The following is an 18913-nucleotide window of genomic DNA, read 5'->3' as shown; positions in this document are numbered from 1 at the left end:
CTTTGTTCAGGCTCTGGTTAGAATCAAGCCTGTTTACAAACCTTTGACTCCTCCTTGGAGTCTCAATTTAGTTCTTTCAGTTCTTCAGGGGGTTCCGTTTGAACCCTTACATTCCGTTGATATTAAGTTATTATCTTGGAAAGTTTTGTTTTTAGTTGCAATTTCTTCTGCTAGAAGAGTTTCAGAATTATCTGCTCTGCAGTGTTCTCCTCCTTATCTGGTGTTCCATGCAGATAAGGTGGTTTTACGTACTAAACCTGGTTTTCTTCCAAAAGTTGTTTCTAACAAAAACATTAACCAGGAGATTATCGTACCTTCTCTGTGTCCGAAACCAGTTTCAAAGAAGGAACGCTTGTTGCACAATTTGGATGTTGTTCGCGCTCTAAAATTCTATTTAGATGCTACAAAGGATTTTAGACAAACATCTTCCCTGTTTGTTGTTTATTCAGGTAAAAGGAGAGGTCAAAAAGCAACTTCTACCTCTCTCTCTTTTTGGATTAAAAGCATCATCAGATTGGCTTACGAGACTGCCGGACGGCAGCCTCCCGAAAGAATCACGGCTCATTCCACTAGGGCTGTGGCTTCCACATGGGCCTTCAAGAACGAGGCTTCTGTTGATCAGATATGTAGGGCAGCGACTTGGTCTTCACTGCACACTTTTACCAAATTTTACAAGTTTGATACTTTTGCTTCTTCTGAGGCTATTTTTGGGAGAAAGGTTTTGCAAACCGTGGTGCCTTCCATTTAGGTGACCTGATTTGCTCCCTCCCTTCATCCGTGTCCTAAAGCTTTGGTATTGGTTCCCACAAGTAAGGATGACGCCGTGGACCGGACACACCTATGTTGGAGAAAACAGAATTTATGTTTACCTGATAAATTTCTTTCTCCAACGGTGTGTCCGGTCCACGGCCCGCCCTGGTTTTTTAATCAGGTCTGATAATTTATTTTCTTTAACTACAGTCACCACGGTACCATATGGTTTCTCCTATGCTATTATTCCTCCTTAACGTCGGTCGAATGACTGGGGTAGGCGGAGCCTAGGAGGGATCATGTGACCAGCTTTGCTGGGCTCTTTGCCATTTCCTGTTGGGGAAGAGAATATCCCACAAGTAAGGATGACGCCGTGGACCGGACACCGTTGGAGAAAGAAATTTATCAGGTAAACATAAATTCTGTTTTTATTGCGTCATTCTTGGCGCGGACTTTTTTGGCGCAAAAATTCTATTTCCGTTTCCGGCGTCATACGTGTCGCCGGAAGTTGCGTCATTCTTTGACGTTATTTTGCGCCAAAAATGTCGGCGTTCCGGATGTGGCGTCATTTTTGGCGCCAAAAAGCATTTAGGCGCCAAATTATGTGGGCGTCTTATTTGGCGCGAAAAAATATGGGCGTCACTTTTGTCTCCACATTATTTAAGTCTCATTTTTTATTGCTTCTGGTTGCTAGAAGCTTGTTCTTTGGCATTTTTTCCCATTCCTGAAACTGTCATTTAAGGAATTTGATCAATTTTGCTTTATATGTTGTTTTTTTTTTCTTTTACATATTGCAAGATGTTCCACGTTGCAACTGAGTCAGAAGATACTTCAGGAAAATCACTGCACAATGCTGGAGCTACCAAGCTAAGTGTATCTGCTATAAACTTTTGGTATCTGTTTCTCCAGCTGTTATTTGTATTGCATGTCATGTCAAACTTATTAATGCAGATAAAATTTCCTTTAGTACTGTTACATTACCTGTTGCTGTTCCGTCAACATCTAATTTTCAGAGTGTTCCTGATAACATAAGAGATTTTATTTTTTAAATCCATTAAGAAGGCTATGTCTGTTATTTTTCCTTCTAGTATACATAAAAGTCTTTTAAAACTTCTCTTTTTTTCAGATGAATTTTTAAATGAACATCATCATTCTGATACTGATAATGGTTCTTCTGGTTCTGAGGTTTCTGTCTCAGAGGTTGATGCTGATAAATCTTTGTATTTGTTCAAGATGGAATTTATTCGTTCTTTACTTAAAGAAGTGTTATTTGCATTAGAAATAGAGGATTCTGGTCCTCTTGATACTAAATGTAAACGTTTAAATAAGGTTTTTAAATCTCCTGTAGTTATTCCAGAAGTGTTTTATCTCCCTGATGCTATTTCTGAAGTAATTTCCAGGGAATGGAATAATTTGGGTAATTTATTTACTCCTTCTAGACGTTTAAGCAAATTATATCCTGTGCCATCTGACAGATTAGAGTTTTTTGGGACAAAAATCCCTAAGGTTATGGGGCTGTCTCTACTCCTGCTAATGTACTACTATTCCTACGGCAGATAGTACTTATTTTAAGGATCCTTTAGATAGGAAAATTGAATCCTTTCTAAGAAAAGCTTACTTATGTTCAGGTAATCTTCTTAGACCTGCTATATTTTTAGCGGATGTTGCTGCAGCTTCAACTTTTTGGTTAGAAGCTTTAGCGCAACAAGTAACAGATCATAATTTTATAGCATTATTTTTATTCTATAACATGCTAATAATTTTATTGGTGATACCATCTTTTGATATCATTAGAGTTGATGTCAGGTATATGTCTCTAGCTATTTTAGCTAGAATAGCTTTATGGATTAAACTTGGAATGCTGACATGTCTTCTAAGTCAACTTTGCTTTCCCTTTCTTTCCAGGGTAAATAATCATTTTCGTTCCTTTCCTCACAAGGAACAAAAGCCTGATCCTTCATCCTCAGGAGCGGTATCAGTTTGGAAACTATTTCCAGTTTGGAATATATCCAAGCCTTATAGAAACCTATAGCCAGCTCCTAAGTACCTATGAAGGTGCGGCCCTTATTCCAGCTCAGCTGGTATGGGGCAGATTACGTTTTCTTCAAAGAAATTTGGATCAATTCCGTTCTTAATCTCTGGTTTCAGAAACATTGTTTCAGAAAGGTACAGAATTGGCTTCAAGTTAAGGCCTCCTGCTAAGAGATTCTTTTCTTTCCCGTGTCCCAGTTAACACAGCAAAGGCTCAGCATTTCTGAAATGTGTTTCAGATCTAGAGTTGGCTGGAGTATTTATGCCAGTTCCAGTTCTGGAACAGGGGCTGGGGTCTTATTTTATCTCTTCATTGTACCAAAGAAGGTCAATTCCTTCAGACCAGTTCCGGATCTATCATTATTGAATCATTATGTTAGGATACCAACATTCAAGATGGTTACTGTAGGACTATCCTGCCTTTTGTTTAGCAAGGGCATTATATGTCTACAATAGATTTACAGGATGTGTATCTGCATATTCCGATTCATCCAGATCACTTTTAGTGTCTGAGATTCTCTTTTTAGACAAGCATTACCAGTTTTGTGGCTCTACCGTTTGGCTTAGCCTCAGTTCCAAGAATTTTTTTCAAAGGTTCTCGGTGCCCTTCTTTCTGTAATCAGAGAATAGGGTTTTGGTATTTCCTTATTTGGACGATATCTTGGTATTTGCTCAGTCTTCTCATTTTCGAAGAATCTCATACGAATCGACTTGTGTTGTTTCTTCAAGTTCATGGTTGGAGGATCAATTTACCAATCAGTTCATTGATTCCTCAGACAAGGGTAACCTTTTTAGGTTTCTAGATAAATTCAGTGTCTATGACTCTGTCCTTGTCAGACAAGAGAAGTTTAACATTGATATCAGCTTGTCAAAACCTTCAGTCACAATCATTCCCTTTGGTAGCCTTATGCATGGAAATGTTGGGTCTTAGGACTGCCGCATCAGATGCGATCTCCTTTGCTCGTTTTCACATGCGACCTCTTCAGCTCTGTATGCTGAACCAATGGTGCAGGGATTACTCAAAGATATCTCAATTAATATCTTTAAACCGATTTTACAACACTCTCTGACATGGTGGACAGATCACCATCGTTTAGTTCAGGGGGCTTCTTTGTTCTTCCGACCTGGACTATAATCTCAACAGATGCAAGTCTTACAGGTTGGGGAGCTGTGTGGGGGTATCTGACGGCACAAGGGGTTTGGGAATCTCAGGAGGTGAGATTTCCGATCAATATTTTGGAACTCCGTGCAATTTTCAGAGCTCTTCAGTCTTGGCCTCTTCTGAAGAGAGAGTTGTTTATTTGTTTTCAGATAGACAATGTCACAACTGTGGCATACATCAATCATCAAGGAGGGACTCACAGTCCTCTGGCTATGAAAGAAGTATCTCGAATTTTGGTTTGGGCGGAATCCAGCTCCTGTCTAATCTCTGCGGTTCATATCCCAGGTATGGACAATTGGAAAGCGGATTATCTCAGTCGTCAAACGTTGCATCCGGGCGAATGGTCTCTTCACCCAGAGGTATTTCTTCAGATTGTTCAAATGTAGGAACTTCCAGAAATAGATCTGATGGCTTCTCATCTAAACAAGAAACTTCCCAGGTATCTGTCCAGATCCCGGGATCCTCAGGCGGAGGCAGTGGATGCATTATCACTTCCTTGGAAGTATCATCCTCCCTATATCTTTCCGCCTCTAGTTCTTCTTCCAAGAGTAACCTCCAAGATTCTGAAGGAATGCTCGTTTGTTCTGCTGGTAGCTCCGGCATGGCCTTACAGGTTTTGGTATGCGGATCTTGTCCGGATGGCCTCTTGCCAACCGTGGACTCTTCCGTTAAGACCAGACCTTTTGTCTCAAGGTCCTTTTTTTCCATCAGGATCTGAAATCCTTAAATTTAAAGGTATGGCGATTGAACGCTTGATTCTTGGTCAAAGAGGTTTCTCTGACTCTGTGATTAATACTATGTTACAGGCTCGTACATCTGTATCCAGAGAGATATATTATAGAGTCTGGAAGACTTATATTTCTTGGTGTCTTTCTCATCATTTTTTCTTGGCATTCTTTTAGAATACCGAGAATATTACAGTATTCTTCAGGATGGTTTAGATAAGGGTTTGTCCGCAAGTTCCTTGAAAGGTCAAATCTCTGCTCTTTCTGTTCTTTTTCACAGAAAGATTGCTATTCTTCCTGATATTCATTGTTTTGTACAAGCTTTGGTTTGTATAAAGCCTGTCATTAAGTCAATTTCTCCTCCTTGGAGTTTGAATTTGGTTCTGGGGGCTCTTCAAGCTCCTCCATTTGAACCTATGCATTCATTGGATATTAAATTACTTTCTTGGAAAGTTTTTTGTTCCTTTTGGCCATCTCTTCTGCCAGAAGAGTTTCTGAATTATCTGCTCTTTCTTGTGAGTCTCCTTTTCTGATTTTTCATCAGGATAAGGCGGTGTTGCGAACTTCTTTTGAATTTTTACCTAAAGTTGTGAATTCCAACAACATTAGTAGAGAAATTGTGGTTCCTTCATTATGTCCTAATCCTAAGAATTCTAAGGAGAAATCGTTGCATTCTTTGGATGTTGTTAGAGCTTTGAAATATTATGTTGAAGCTACGAAATCTTTTCGTAAGACTTCTAGTCTATTTGTTATTTTTTCCGGTTCTAGAAAAGGCCAGAAAGCTTCTGCCATTTCTTTGGCATCTTGGTTGAAATCTTTAATTCATCTTGCCTATGTTGAGTCGGGTAAAACTCCGCCTCAGAGAATTACAGCCCATTCTACTAGGTCAGTTTCTACTTCCTGGGCGTTTAGGAATGAAGCTTCGGTTGACCAGATCTGCAAAGCAGCGACTTGGTCCTCTTTGCATACTTTTACTAAATTCTACCATTTTGATGTATTTTCTTCTTCTGAAGCAGTTTTTGGTAGAAAAGTACTTCAGGCAGCGGTTTCAGTTTGAATCTTCTGCTTATGTTTTTCATTAAACTTTATTTTGGGTGTGGATTATTTTCAGCAGGAATTGGCTGTCTTTATTTTATCCCTCCCTCTCTAGTGACTCTTGTGTGGAAAGATCCACTTCTTGGGTAGTCATTATCCCATACGTCACTAGCTCATGGACTCTTGCTAATTACATGAAAGAAAACATAATTTATGTAAGAACTTACCTGATAAATTCATTTCTTTCATATTAGCAAGAGTCCATGAGGCCCGCCCTTTTTTTGTGGTGGTTATGATTTTGTATAAAGCACAATTATTTCAATTCCTTATTTTATATGCTTTCGCACTTTTTTCTTATCACCCCACTTCTTGGCTATTCGTTAAACTGAATTGTGGGTGTGGTGAGGGGTGTATTTATAGGCATTTTAAGGTTTGGGAAACTTTGCCCCTCCTGGTAGGAATGTATATCCCATACGTCACTAGCTCATGGACTCTTGCTAATATGAAAGAAATGAATTTATCAGGTAAGTTCTTACATAAATTATGTTTTTTCTAACTTTGACCCCCAAAATCTGTTACATATCTACAACCACCAAAAAACACCTAAGCTAAATAGTTTCTAAATATTATCCTGAGTTTAGAAATACCCAATGTTTACATGTTCTTTGCTTTTTTTGCAAGTTATAGGGAAATAAATAAAAGTAGCACTTTGCTATTTCCAAACCATTTTTTTTCTCAAAATTAGCGCTAGTTACATTAGAACACTGATATCTTTCAGGAATCTCTGAATATCCATTGACATGTGTATATATATTTTTAGTAGACATCCCAAAGTATTGATCTAGGCCCATTTTGGTATTTCATGGCACCATTTCACCGCCAAATGCGATCAAATAAAAAAAATCGTTCACTTTTTCACAAATTTTTTCACAAACTTTAGGTTTCTCACTGAAATTATTTACAAACAGCTTGTGCAATTGTGGCACAAATGGTTGTAAATTCTTCTCTGGGATCCCCTTTGTTCAGAAATAGCATACTTATATGGCTTTGGTGTTGCTTTTTGGTAATTAGAATGCCACTAAATGCCACTGCGCACCACACGTGTATTATGCCCAGCGGTGAAGGGGTTAATTAGGGAGCGTGTAGGGAGCTTTTTGGGGTAATTTTAGCTTTAGTGTAGTGTAGTAGACAACCCCAAGTATTGATCTAGGCCCATTTTGGTATATTTCATGCCACCATTTCACCGCCAAATGCGATCAAATTAAAAAAAACGTAAAATTTTTCAAAATTTTAGGTTTCTCACTGAAATCATTTACAAACAGCTTGTGCAGTTATGGCACAAATGGTAATAAATGCTTCTCTGGGATCCCCTTTGTTCAGAAATAGCAGACATTTATGGCTTTGGCGTTGCTTTTTGGTATTTTGAAGGCTGCTAAATGCCGCTGCGCATCACACGTGTATTATGGCTAGCAGTGAAGGGGTTAATTAGGTAGCTTGTAGGGAGCTTGCAGGGTTAATATTAGATTTAGTGTAGAGCTCAGCCTCCCACCTGAAACATCAGACCCCCTGATCCCTCCCAAACAGCTCTCTTCCCTCCCCCACCCCACAATTGTCCCCGCCATCTTAAGTACTGGTATTTTTTGGTGTTTTTTTTTTTAAGCATATTTACATATGCTGTTGTGTACTATCCCCCCTTAGCCCCCAACCTCACTGATCCCCCCCAAACAGCTCTATAACCCTCCCACTCTAACTTTAATGGGCGCCATCTTGGGTACTGGCAGCTGTCTGCCAGTACCCAGTTTAGAAGAAAAAATGTATTTGTTTTACATTTTTTAGACTTTTCTGTAGTGTAGCTTCCCCCCCCACACAAAAACCAACCCCCCACCCCTCCACGATCTCTTTTAGTGTTTATTTTTTTTGTGTGCTTAGGCCACTTAACATTTTACTTTTTATTCATTTTCCGTAGTGTAGCGGTTCCCACCCGCTCCCGCCCCGTGCACGCGCCCGCCCGCCACCCTCCGTGCACGCGCGCGCGTCCGTGCGCGCCCCGACGGTCCCGCACCAGATCCCGCCCCCCTCGACGTCACACGGCACACCGATGGCCGCCCGGCTGCCCACCCGCCTCCCAAGTCGGCTCCCACCCACCAACGATACCGGCCATCGATGTCCGGTGCAGAGAGGGCCACAGAGTGGCTCTCTCTGCATCGGATGGCCATGTAAGGTTATTGCAGGATGCCTCCATATCGAGGCATCACTGCAATAACCGGAAAGCAGCTGGAAGCGAGCAGGATCGCTTCCAGCTGCTTTCCACACCGAGGACGTGCAGGGTACGTCCTCAGGCGTTAACTGCCTTTTTTTTGAGGACGTACCCTGCACGTCCTCGGTCATTAAGGGGTTATTATACTCCCTTGTCTTTTTTCCTGAGAGTCTATCTAACTCCGGGCATATTGCAATATTAAAATATCCCCCTATAATAAGATTCTGAGAGACAAACGGGAATAATTTAACTTAAATTTTTTCCCAAAATATGGGAGTATGAACATTTGGCCCATAAATATTACATAATACAAAGTCAACATTATTGATCGTAACTTGCAAGATAATAAATCTAGCCTCGGGATCATATTCAACATTTTTAATCTTAGAAATAAAATAAAATCAAAACACCTATCTGTACATGTAAGACAGAGAAACCTATGCAAAGTTCCTTGTGTAAGTATAAAAATTGACATTTCATGCAAAAGGGCCATATTGACCACCAAGATTCTACAGACTTATACATACAGTTATCAGTTATATACTTCTAAGACAAGGGAATACCTATACATCATACTGGTTGGTTGCTGCAAATTCCTGTGCTTCAGTTGTATTATTGAGAATAATACGCTTATCATTAATATCTATTACAATTTTAGCTGGATAAATTAAACGAGCTTTAAGGCCGTTATTAATAAATTGTGTGCAATACGGAACCATTAATTTCCTCTTTGCAGAGGTCTCATTCGAAAAATCCTGAAATAGCAATAATCTATTGTTAGCTATTGTGAGGGAGTCAAATTTCTTGTATAGTTTTAATATTTCTAGTTTATCTTGGATTTTAAGAAATTTAACTATACACATCCTATTTCTGGGGGATCCATTCGCCTTTGTATTAGGGGGACCAATCCTGTGGGCTCTTTCCACTACTAAAGGCAATTGAGAGGCTGGAAAGCCTAATGCCTGGGGTAGAATTATAGATGTAAAATTCAGCAGCTCATTATATTCATTCCAGGTCCTCCAGACGACTTTGTAAAATATTAATTTGAGATTTATGTGCATGGATTTGGGCGTCTTGCGAGTTAGTGAGGTCCTCTAAATCTGATATCCTATTCTCGGCTTCTAATAGCCTATTTGAGAATTGTCTTACTTCAGTAGAGAGAGCGATAATATTAGTAGAAATATTAACTATTTTTTGACATCATTAAATTGGGGCGATATAAGCTCCATTAATTGGGACAATATTGGCTGGAGATCTACTGCAGGGTTAACCATCTCTACATTAACTTCTGAGCTGACATCCAATAGTTTTGCTTTTTGATCTTTTATATTAGGAGGCATTATGGGTGAACTGTGTTTCCCTTGCGTGGTAAATCTTTCCATAAAAAAATAAATAAATCAAAGTACTAGTGACAAAAAAAAAAAAAAGTGTGTTGTTGTTGTTGTTGTTGTTGTTAAGTGAACCACTACAACTCATGTGGAATTTACTGAAGCTAATTGATATTTAGCTTTTAAAAAAGTATGTGCAAAATCCTTGCCAGCACAATACCTGGCAACTCTATAAAGATACACTTTTTTTTTTTTTTTTCTCTTCCTTTTCTTTTTCCCCTTTTTTAGTGAAAGTGTAATATATATATTAGAATAATGCCTCCCTTTTATAAGTCACCCTTAAGTTTTCCTCTCCTACTGATTAGGTGCAATGATTGAAATATCTACCCACCTGTTTATATACCCCAAAGACTGCAATAGAGCCTTTTTAATTTGCCAACCAAATTAAATAAGTAAATAAAGCAGGTTAATTATCATTTAACACATACCTTCTACTGCATAAAATGACACTGTCACTGATTTATAAGATATTAAACAGATAATCCTCCTGATATGGATAATACCACCTCCCTCTAAATATAGATATACAGACACGTTCAGAATATAAACTAAATTAACGTAAATACCGAGGTTATATGGTAGCCAATTTTAACCCAAATTAACACTCAAAATATCTGTCTAATGCAATATTACACAAACCTAGACACCCACAGCATCTGCATATTTGGGAATAGAATGTTAATAGACACACATATAGACCAATGTATATATCCTTCTGGATTCCTATAGACAGATACAAAATTCAACTCAGATTAATATTTTAGCTTTGCTGTTAAATCTCTGGCAATCTTAACAAAACCAATACACATCATGCAATGATATAATTATTAAGAAAAATGGTTCCAACGTTACAGGTTAGAGAGAGTTCTCAAGAGCTGTGTATTTTCAAAACTTATTGCTTCTTGTGAGCAAAGCAGTATAAAGGATTTTCAAACAGAGGATTATTGTATGCCCCTCTGCTAAAAGGGAGCACTGGTGCAAATATATACACTCTCTCACAGTTCCTTTATAAGGATAGCTCTGGACAGCGTCCATACACACTTTTCCCGCCTTGGCGTAGATATCCAAAAAATAGATTTAAAAGTTTAAGGTCGTCATACAACTGGCAACAGAAATATACATTTAGCAAAATCCCTTGTATTGCATACTGAGTACTTGAGAGTTCCTTGACATCAATAAAAAATTTTTTTCCAAAGATTATTATGCCAATTGTATCAAAGGGACAAAAACAGCTTTCCAGGAACAGATCCTTAGTGCCCTCTTATCTCCATATAACCAGTACGTGCATATATTTTTATTATACTTGTGGCTTCCGGATGACACAGTGACACACTTCAGGCTCCACACACTTAAATCCAGGTAAGCGTGTACAAAGCGGTATGAGGTACCCACGGTAGATATTGCTGCACATCTGTTTGTTACCTCGTCGGCCGTAAGACGGATTTCCACGGAACCAGGATGTTACCCACGAGACCGGAGGTGACTCCCGGGTCCCCCCGATAAATCAACAACCCCTCTCTACTATCGGGTACTATGTGTTCCACTCGTCTTGGCCACCAGGAGCTTACACACGGGTTTACCACAGGGTCCGCTGTAAGTTGTTCAGCAATGCTCGGACCAGGTCCTCTTCTTATTGCTTCAGCTCTCCACTAGTGCTGCGGCTTTGGTGGTTACACTGCAATTCTTTAACTTCCACAACTGGAGCTGTTGTACAGCTCGATGCCCAAACAAGCCCTTGGAAACGTAGGGCCTCGGGGCTGTTAGCGGGGGGAGATGAGACGCGGAGACAACAAACATGCGTCCGCTACGGAGGATCACAGCCAGCGTGATTAGCTCCACCCCCAACCGGAAGTCCCTAGCTGTTGATTAGTGGCTGCTGCATATATTGAATGTGATTGGCTCACCCATGTGTTCAGTTAGAAACTAGTAGTGCATTGCTGCTCCTTCAACAAATGATACCAAGAGAATGAAACAGATTAGATAATAGAAGTAAATTAGAAAGTCGTTTAAAATTGTATTCTCTATCTGAATCATGAAAGAAAAAATTTGGGTTTCATGTACCTTTAAAAGCTGGAGGAAAAATGTGTCACTTTAAAACTAAGGAGACATTTTGGTGGTTACAAAATAATAAAAAAAAAAAATGAGAGAGATGATGATAAAAGTAAAGAAATGCAATTTCTTACATATCCAGAATCAGTAGAATTTTTAAGACCTGTTTATAGTGATATAATTATATAGATATACTATATGGCCAAAAGTCTGTGGATACCCTTTCTAATTGAGTTTAGGTGTTTTAGCCACATCCATTGCTAATAGGTGCATACAATACAGCACGTTGCCATGAAATCTCTATAGAGACACACTGGCATTCCAATGGGTCGTACTGAAGTGATCAGTGACTTTAAAGTGGCACTGTCATAGGATGCCACTTCTTCCTCAAGTCAGCTTTGAAATCTCTGCCCTACGAGGTCTGCTCTTGTCGGCTATAAGTGCTATTATTGTGAAGGGGAGGCGTCCAGGGGAAACGGCCCAATCACAAAGTTGTAGACCACTCAGACTGTCAGAGCAGGGTCACTAAGTGCTGAAGCACATAAAAATAATCTGTTGCATCATTAATTACAGAGTTCTAAACTTCCTCTGGAAGCAACATCAGTACAATAACTGTGCGCCGGGAGCTTTATAAAATGGATTTAGAAGGTTAAACAGCTGTACACAAGCCTCACATCAACATGTGCAATACGTCGCTGCCATAGGACACTGGAAACGTGTCCTGTAGTATTGAAGCTTGCTTCACTATCTGGCAGTCTGATGCCAGGAGAACGCTACCTACCAGAATGCATAGTGCCTATTTTAAAGTTTTTTTTTGTGGAGCAGGGAAAATGGTCTGGGGCTGTTTTTTTCAGGGTTTGGGCTAGTCCCCTTAGTTTCAGTGAAGGGTCATCTTAAAGAGACATGAAACCCAAATTTTTTTTCTTTCAGGATTCAGATAGCAAATACAATTTTAAACAACTTTCTAATTTACTTCCATTATCTAATTGGTTTCATTCTCTTGGTATCATTTGTTGAAGGAGCATCAATGCACTCACTAATGGTTTCTAACGTAACACATGGGTGAGCCAATGACAATCGGTGTATGTATGTATGTGTGTATATATATATGTATATGTATATATATATGTGTATATATATATATATATATCCTATACAACCTAGGTTATTTGCTGCTTCTGAGCTTACCTAGATAAATCTTTCAGCAAGGGATAACAAGAGAAGAAAGCAAATTAAATAATAGAAGTAAATTGGAAAGTTGTTTAAAATGGTATTCTCTGTCTGAATTATGAAATAATTTGAGTTTCATGTCCATTTAATGCTATAGGACACAGATATTTTAGGTAATTGGGTTCTTCCAGTTTTGTGGCAACAGTTAGGAGAAGGCCCTTTAAAGGGACAGTTTACTCAAAAATGTTCTCCCCTTTAATTTGTTCCCAATGATCCACTTTACTTGCTGGAGTGTATTAAATTGTTTACAAGTATTCCCATTATCCTTATATTGGCATTTGAAATAGTTTATTTAGCCTGTGGTATCCACACCTATAGTGAAAGTTTTTGGTCTCGAGTCCAAAATCAGCTAATTCATATACACAAATAAGCCTTAAAAAAAGCAAATCTCATACATTTTATACTCTGCAGCTGGTAAAAAAAAAAAGTAAATGGAAACACATTAAGGGAAAAACTATTTTATAGTATACTGTCCATTTAATGTCCCAGCATGACACTGTTCCATGCACAAAGCAAGGTCCATGAAGGCAGGATATGTAAATATTGACAAAATATTGCTGCGGTTGCAAGCAGTTTAAATAAAGGTGTATATATATATATATATATCTATATCTCTATATCTCTATATCTCTATATCTCTATATCTCTATATCTCTATATCTCTATATCTCTATATCTCTATATCTCTATATCTCTATATCTCTATATCTCTATATCTCTATATATATATATATATATATATATATATATATATCTCTATATCTATATATCTATATATATATATATATATATATATATATATATATATATATATCTCTATATCTATATATATATATATATATATATATATATATATATATATATATATATCTCTGTCTCTCTCGTGACGTTTCAGGGTGTTCACCCCTTCAACGTTGGTCTGATGAAGGGGTGAACACCCCGAAACGTCACTGGTTTATATGGAATAAAACACTTTATTTCACCTGTATCAAGTCCAGTGAGTGCTTGTGTTATAACTTGGATATTTGAACTTTCTATAGCACCCTGGCAGAAATGAAATTTACTGTTTGTGGGAGTGCACTTATTTCAGTGGATTATATATATAATGGCACCCACTAGGTAACAAATATTTGCTAAAGTGGTTTGGACAGTGAAAAAATTATAATTTAAAGCCACTTTATAAAAAGTTGTGTATAGATAAGTTTATACCTCTATAATCGATAACTAGATATCTTATAGGGATACAGCTATCTTTAGAAAATGTTAAAGGGACATTAAACACTAAATAAATGCTATATAGAACGATGCATTCAATGAAAAGATTAGTCTGAGAATAACATGTAGATGTATATTTTAAAGTTTCATTAGTTGTTTAAAGGGATAGTCTAGTAAAAAATAAACTTTCATGATTTACATTGAGAATTCAATTTTAAGCAACTTTCTAATTTACTCCTATTATCAATTTTTCTTCGTTCTCTTGGTATCTTTATTTAAAAAAGCTGGAAAGTAAGCATAGGAGCCGGCCCATTTTTGGTTCAGAACCTGGGTAGCACTTTCTGATTGGATTGCTACATTTAGACACCAATAAGCAAATTCTACCCAGGTGCTCAACCAAAAATGGGTTGGCTTCTAAGCTTACATTCCAACTTTTTAAAATAAAGATACCAAGAGAACGAAGAAAAATTGATAATAGGAGTAAATTAGAAAGTTGCTTAAAATTGCATCCGCTATCTGAAGCATGAATGAAAATATCTGACTATACTATCCCTTTAAATATTGGCAAAATAAGTGTAAAGATTTAGTGTCTATAAAACAGTGGGAGCTGCCATGTTGTAATTTAGGTTACCTTCTCTGCTGTGGCCAATTAGGGACAGTTATAAATAGGTCACTAGAATGTGCAGCCAATGGCTGTGAGGAATACAACAGTGTTCTCCACTTCCATTTCTAACAGGAACTGAAACAAAACAAAATAAATAATGAAAGTATATTGCAGAACTTATTTTAAATATACAATTTATCATTTTATATTACCATCTCAGTGTTTAATGTCCCTTTTATTACTGACTAATAGGCTAAACCAATTTGATAATTTTTCCAATCAAATATTATGTATATGTATAAAAACAATATAACATTGGTTCAGGCAATTGTATTTTAGAGGGGTCTTAAAGGGACAGGAAACCCAGTTTTTTTTCTTTCATGATTTAGAAAGAGCATACAATTATAAACAACTTTCTAATTTACTTCTATTATCTATTTTGCTTCATTCTCTTGATATTCTTTGCTGAAAAGCATATCTAGATATGCTTAGTAGCTGCTGATTGGTAGCTGCACATAGATGCCTCCTGTGATTGGTTCACTGTGTGCATTGCTATTTCTTCATTAAAGTATATCTAAAGAATAAAGCAAATTAGGTAATAAAAGTACATTGGAATGTTGTTTAAAATTATATTCTCTACCTTAATCATGAAAGAAAATGTTTAGGTATAGTGTCCCTTTAACCATTTCCTCTTTATTTTAAGGGTATTAGTCAATATATTAACTCTATAATATATTAAAATTGTGGGTAAAATTATCTATACATTATTCTGTTGTACGGTAATTTGTCAAATAATCCCCATCCACCACTGAGTTGTACATTGTCAGTTTTGCTGAGTCTGACTGTCGCACATGGTCAAGGGGAATTGCATCTTGTTTTCAGTTACACAATGTCTCCCTCCCCTTGCTGCAGGCCTCATGTTATCACTTTCTGCATGTCCCAGCCCAGAGCTCCTCCCTTTTACTGTCACACCCCCGTCACCCCCCTTGAGCACCTGCTGTCAGATTAGCACAGACACAAGGCCCATTCATGTATTATTGCTTATATGTCAAAGTGCCAATGTTACCTTTGGAGCTGTACAGTAAACAAGCCTGCTATAGTACATGAATGTACATAGAACGCCTGTCAGATGATATTTTCATCTGAAGAATAAAGTTGTGTTTTGAAAGGACACGGCCCTCTTTGCTGGGTATTTTGCATCTAATTGGCTTTAAAGAGCACTTATTTAATATGTGCATAGTTGACATCAGCATTTAACCCCTTCACTGCTAAGCCTTTTTCACACCCCAGTGCAAAGCTGATTTTGAGCTTTTTTTCCCCCTGCTTAAAGTGATGGTAAATCCAAGTGTTTAACAAACACTAGGATTTACTATCGCTAAAAAGAAAAGGTGGAGTTTAAGTGATCAGATATTAAAAAAGGGTGCTAAACTCACCCTGACTGTGCTGCTGCACCTAGCTAAACTCGCCAGCTCTAGCCACCCACGGCACATCGCTCTCCTTCAATGAGGTGACGTTTGCAACTGTAAACCAATAGCTGTGCATGTCAACTGACAGTGTTCTGTATGCACGCACGGCTATTGGTTTAGAGGTGCAAGCGTTTCCTCATTGGTAGAAAACTGATGTTCTGTGGGCGGCCAGAGTAGTGGATTTAGAAATGTGCAGCAACAGGATGGTTTGGATAAGGGTTTGTCTGCAAATACTTTGAAAGGACAAATTTCTGCTCTTTCTGTCTTATTTCATAGAAAGATTACTAAACTTCCTGATATTCACTGTTTTGTTCAGGCTTTAATTCTTATCAAACCTGTTATTAAATCTGTGAAACAACAACGGCTCCAGGGCTACAGACCCACTATATCCAAAAGATGAGGCCGGGTCAGTCCAAAGTATAAAAGTTGAAACTTTATTGTGTGCACTTCTAAAAACAAAAAGAGCCGCAGCTCTACTACGTACCCTGGAGGAGCGGTAAGCGCCACTCTTGCTGTTTTGTTTGTACTGTTATTAAATCTATTTCTTCTCCTTGGAGTCAATTTGGTTTTGAAGATTTTACAGGCTCCTCCTTTTGAGCCTATGCATTCTCTGGATATTAAATTACTTTCTTGGAAAGTGTTATTTCTTTCATGTAATTGGCAAGAGTCCATGAGCTAGTGATGTATGGGATATAGAATCCTACCAGGAGGGGCAATGTTTCCCAAACCTCAAAATGCCTATAAATACACCCCTCGCCACACCCACAATTCAGTTTTACAAACTTTGCCTCCCTATGGAGGTGGTGAAGTAAGTTTCTGCTTGATTTTCTGTGATATGCGCTTCTCAGCATTTTGAAGCCCGATTCCTTTCAGAGTACAGTGTTTGTCAGAGGCATGTGAAGAGTATCACCTATTGATTCTATGATTTCTCTTGCAAGGTGTATCCAGTCCACGGATTCATCCTTTACTTGTGGGATATTCTCCTTCCCTTCAGGAAGTGGCAAAGAGAGCACACAGCAGAGCTGTCCATATAGCTCCACCCCCCAGTCATTCTCTTTGCCGGCTCTAAGCACTAGGGTCTCTCTCGGGAGGGTAAAGTGAATGTGGTGTTAGAATTGTAGTTTTATTTTCTTCAATCAAAAGTTTGTTATTTTTAAATGGTACCGGTTTGTACTATTTACTCTCTAGCAGAAAAGTGATGAAGATTTCTGCTGAGAGGAAAATGATTTTAGCATGTTGTAACTAAAATCCACTGCTGTTCCCACACAGGACTGAGGAGTACCAGAAAACTTCAGTTGGGGGAACGGTTTGCAGGGTAGTCTGCAATAAGGTATGTTCAGTCATTTATTTCTAGACAAGACTGAGATAATACTAGAAGAGACTGACAATATCTCCATGAGGGGAGGGTAAGCTATGTTTACAGACTTAGTAAGGAATTGAATGCTTACATAACAGGGCTAATTATGCTGGTTGACACTAATTCAGGGCAATCGATTGTTTGTTTATTTAGAAAAGATCGTTTGTAAGACACTTGGAAGTCCCTTTGGGGTTCTTTCTGGGGTTATTACCCACATGGCTAATTTTTATTCACTTAAGAGTGAATTCTTAGGCCTTACAGCTCCGGAGTAGAGTGGGAGGGGCCTAATTTTGCGCCTCAGATGCGCATTTAGAATTGCAGAGAAGTTCATGCTGCTTCACATGGAGGGTCCTGCTGCTGTTTGAGGACCTAAAGGAAGCTATATTCCCCCAAATCTGGTCCCTAAGGGCAGGTAGGGCCACAGCAGTGCTGTGGCAAGGTGCTGTAGTGATTTTAACTGGGTGTTGGCTTTAGGCTGCTCCGGTTTGGGCATTAAGGGGTTAATCGTTTTGATACTAGTGGTGCAACCTTTCTAAGGCTGTAGGTACATACTGTAAAAATTTCAAAAGAATTGCTGCATTTTTCACTGTTTTGTAAAATTGTGTGCCTTTTTTATCTCTTAAAGGCACAGTAACTTTTTTTCAAATTGTGTTTTTTATTTGATTAAAGTGATTCCAAGCCTGTTTGGGTATACTACTAGTCTAACATGTCTGACACCAAGGAAAATCCTTGTTCAATGTGTTTAGAAGCCATGGTGGAATCCCCTCTCAGAATGTGTCCTACTTGTACTGATATGTCTATACACTTTAAAGATCATATTGTTGCACTTAAGAATGTGGCCCAAGATGATTCTCAGACTGAGGGTAACGAGGGTAGCCCGTCTGCCTCTCCCCAAGTGTCACAACCAGTTACGCCCGCTCAAGCGATGACTAGTACCTCTAGTGCGTCTAACCCTTTTACATTACAAGACTTAGCGGCAGTCATGGATAATTCTCTTGCAGCTTTCTTATCTAAACTACCCGTGTTACCTGCAAAGCGTGATGGCTCCGTTTTAAGAACAGATTATGAGCATTCTGACGCTTTGGTAGCCGTATCAGATATACCCTCACAACGCTCTGAAGTAGGAGCGAGGGATTTGATGTCTGAGGGAGAAGTCTCTGATTCAGGAAGGCTCCCTCCTCAGACAGATTCAGATACATTGGCTTTTAAATTTAAACTAGAACACCTCTGCGTTTTGCTCAGGGAGGTATTAGCTACTCTGGATGACTGCGACCCTTTGGTGGTCCCAGAGAAATTGTGTAAAATGGACAAGTACCTAGAGGTCCCTGTTTACACTGATGCGTTTCTGGTCCCTAAGAGGATTGCGGATATCGTTACTAGGGAGTGGGATAGACCAGGGGTTCCCTTTGTTCCCCCTCCTGTTTTTAAGAAAATGTTCCCCATATCTGACCCCATGTGGGACTCGTGGCAGATGGTCCCTAAGGTGGAGGGGGCTGTTCACTTGCTAAACGCACAACCATACCAATTGAAGACGGTTGTGCTTTTAAAGACCCTATGGATAAAAAATTAGAGGGTTTACGTAAGAAAATTTTTGTTCAACAAGGTTTTCTTCTCCAACCCATTGCCTGCATTATTCCTGTAACT

The 18913-nt window shown here is 38.6% G+C and overlaps 1 protein-coding gene across 1 annotated transcript in view; it reads left to right on the top strand.

The window, feature by feature from the left end:
• Positions 1-18913, top strand: part of DCAF1 (DDB1 and CUL4 associated factor 1) — a 638093-nt gene that overhangs the window by 46202 nt on the left and 572978 nt on the right. The window lies entirely within an intron of this gene.

The sequence above is a fragment of the Bombina bombina genome, chromosome 7 (genome assembly GCF_027579735.1).
Source record: "Bombina bombina isolate aBomBom1 chromosome 7, aBomBom1.pri, whole genome shotgun sequence".
NCBI classification, from domain to species: Eukaryota; Metazoa; Chordata; class Amphibia; order Anura; family Bombinatoridae; genus Bombina; species Bombina bombina.
The sequence above is the reverse complement of the archived record's forward strand: the minus strand, read 5'-3'. Positions and strand labels throughout refer to the sequence as shown.